Genomic DNA, 3,512 nt, shown 5'->3' with positions numbered 1-3,512 from the left:
TAAGCTATATAGCCCCAGCTATGTGCTACTTTATAGTATGTTCATTCTACTCACTGAAGTTTATGCCTAAAGTTAGACTTGTGTTCATGGATATGTTTATATCAGCTATGCTTGCTATTCAAAATATTTAGATTAATTAAGATATTTAGTGAATCAATAAAGTGGGGGGAGGGAGGAAAGGCATAGAAAGCAACCATAGATACAAGAGATAGAGTGGGAGGAGGGTGGGAGATGGCAGACAGTGAGAGATAGGAGATCAAGGATGGGGAAAAGCAAAATATACAGGAAACAAGTAATGGAAAATTACATGATGATAACACATATGTTGAGGTGCTTGATTGAGCCAATATACAGTGTATTCTGGATGGAAAAATCTCATTTTGTATGCTGTAATGATGTACAGTGAATGAATATAAATAAACAAATTGAAATTAAAAAAGGAAAAAATAAAAAATAATAAATAAAATTAAATTATTATTTTTTTTAAAATAGAGACCTTCACTTATAAAATGTTAAAAAAATTTGAGCTATAATATCAAAATGCCAGCATCACAGCACTATAGTTATATAATCCAGTGCAAACTGTTTAAATTCCTAGGGCATCAGTTTCTTTCTTTGCAATGAGAATAGTAAAGGTACCTCATGTGGTATCATGAGATTTAACTAAGGTAATGCATCTACCATATCTACAATACCACCTCAAGATATAGTCAGTCTAAATGTTAATGAATTAGGTGTTGTCATTGTTATTATTTTATAGATATTTTAGTGTACACATGATATAGTGCAGCATGGGCCTATGAAAGTGGTAAGGATGGGACCAGCAGTTAGTGTAATGGCTATATCGCTGAACTCCCATGTAGCCGACCACGGTTCAAGTCCCAGCCCCTGTGGCTTAAACTCACACTGTGCACGTGTGCATGTGTGCCCAAGATCCTGAGAGGAGAATGGAGGAGAAGGGATTGCTGCGTGGCCATCCCCCCTAGGGGGTGATTTCTCGCTTTCTATCTCTCTTTCTCTTTCTGGCAAACACATAGGTCCTATACAAAAAAAAAAAAAAAAAAAAGTGATAGGGACATGGAAAGAGAGAGAGAGAGAGAAAAAGTACTCTCCAGTTTCTAATCAAGGCCCAATCCCATTTTTCCAGTCCTTTATCCTCTCAGAGCCCAGACTATTGAATGTACACCCAGTGTGTTTTTAAATGTCCTCCATAAGTCAAAGAGAAAGAGAGAGAATGAACCTCTAACATGGTCTTACTGCCATGATCTACCTCCACCCTCAGCCAGCCCCAGATCATGAGAACACATGTGTCCAACATAATCAGGGAGACCTCCAGATGTAAATCTGGGACCTTTCCATGTGGGTAAGCCACTTTGCTACCATCTGTCTCTTTATTGTGATCAAAATTACAACAAGAAATTCTATGATCTGTTTATGAGACAGAGGATACTGTAATGATGACTTGGATTGATTCCATTGAATCTTTATATCATACATCTGAACCTTTGCTACACTATCATCATTTGTAATCTTCATCACTGGATGATATTACTCAAGGACTATATAATGACTAGTGTTAGTAGATGTTGATCATTTAGAAAAAAGTCATGAAATTATAATAGAATAACCATATTATTTGAAAATAGAGCTCAGAAGGAATAACCCATTTCAAATGATAGTTTTTAAGATAAAACGGGATAATAACTGTAATACATTTATCATAGCCATGGGTAAATAATGAACTCCCAGTATAATTACAAGAGAAGCAATATTTATGTTTGGGAGCATTGATTCTGAACTCAGAAAAATACAGTGCACTTTCTGGTTTCACCACTCACTATCCATGCCAACTTGATTACATTTCCCAAACTCCACAGTGAGTTTTTTTGTTTGTTTGTTTGTTTTGTTTTTGTTTTTCCTACATAATATAAAGTTATTTGTAGAGTTATTCCAGTGCCTGGAATAAAGTAGGTGCTCCAAAAAGTTGGCTATTAAAAATAACAATTATAGAGGCCAGTAGGTTGTGTGCTGATTAAAGCACTGTGCTCCAACATGACTGACAGTAGATTGAGTCCTGGACCTACTGGCTCTCTTTCTCACTATCTCTCTCTCCTTCTCACTCTGTCTCTGTCACTCTGGTGGATACATGTGCCCTGTAGCAAAATTAACATTAATAATAATGATAGTAATAATAAATAAATAATTATTTTAAAATTAATTATAGAGAAGATAAAGATAAATTATGTCATATGAAAGGATTACTTATAAGGGTCTGGCAGGTGGCATGGTGGTTAAGACAGCTGAACCCCCACATGGCTGACCATGGCTTGGTTCTCAGACCTGGCAGCTTGTTTCCTCAATTTCCTGTTCTCTCTCTCTCTCTGTCTCTCTCTGGTCAACTTCAAAAAAAAAAGTTAAAGTAAAATAATGACAATGAATAATTTTTTTAAAAAAATAATTATTTATAAAGAGAGGAGAGACATGAGGTGAACTTGCCTTAATAAAGTATCTGAATTTTAAACTCTTTATTTAGTACATTTTTTTAGAGAGAGATTTTTACTTTAGTGCACGTGTGCTTGCCAGAGACAGAAAGCTAGAAATCACCCCTAAGGGGAAATGGCCATGCTGCAATCCCTTCTTCTCCATTTTTTTCAGGATTTGAGGCACACATGCACAAAAGCCCAGTGTCAGTTTTAAGCAGTCGGGTCAAGGAATCAAACCGCAGTAGAATATGTGGGAGTCCAGGAACATAACCATTATGCCATCTGCTGGTCCCTATTTAGTAGGTTATTAAAAGTTAAGTATTTGGAGGGTGAGTAAATGTATAATTATGAACAAGCTCCCCAAGATCCTGGAAATACAAGAGGCCTAATAATCACTAAATATAACTACATATTTATTTTCTAGGTTTCCCAACTTTCATCTGGAACTCATGTCAATACCTGACAAATGGAAAACAAAAACAACGTGACAGAATTCATCCTTTTGGGTATTACAGAGAACCCAGAGCTGAGGAAAATATTTTCTGCTGTGTTTCTAATCATGTATGTTGCTACACTTTTGGGAAACTTATTCATTATAGTAACCTTAATTGCAAGTCAGAATCTACGATCACCTATGTACTTTTTTCTTATCTTCTTGTCTTTTTTGGATGTCACCTACTCTTCCGTCATTGCCCCAAAGGTAATTGTGGACTCCCTCTCTAAGAGCACGACCATCTCCCTGAAAGGCTGCATGACCCAGCTCTTTGCAGACCACTTTGTTGGGGGTGCAGGCATCATCCTGCTCATCGTGATGGCCTATGACCGTTATGTGGCCATCTGTAAACCCCTGCACTACATGGTCATCATGAGCCCTCGGGTGTGCTGCCTGATGGTGGGAGGGGCTTGGGTGGGGGGATCCCTGCATGCCACAGTACAGCTTCTCTTCATGTACCAAATACCTTTCTGTGGCCCCAATGTCATTGATCACTTTATATGTGATTTGTTTCCATTGTTGAAACTTGCCTGCAT

At 37.4% G+C, this 3,512-nt stretch overlaps 1 pseudogene; it reads left to right on the top strand.

Annotated features, from left to right (window-relative positions):
• Positions 1-2,949: 2,949 nt before the first annotated feature.
• The window catches only part of LOC106735332 (olfactory receptor 4C6-like), a 40,873-nt pseudogene continuing 40,310 nt past the window's right edge, over positions 2,950-3,512 (top strand).

This window comes from Tupaia chinensis, unplaced genomic scaffold, assembly GCF_000334495.1.
Source record: "Tupaia chinensis unplaced genomic scaffold, TupChi_1.0 Scaffold000357_1, whole genome shotgun sequence".
NCBI lineage: Eukaryota > Metazoa > Chordata > Mammalia > Scandentia > Tupaiidae > Tupaia > Tupaia belangeri.
The sequence above is the reverse complement of the archived record's forward strand: the minus strand, read 5'-3'. Positions and strand labels throughout refer to the sequence as shown.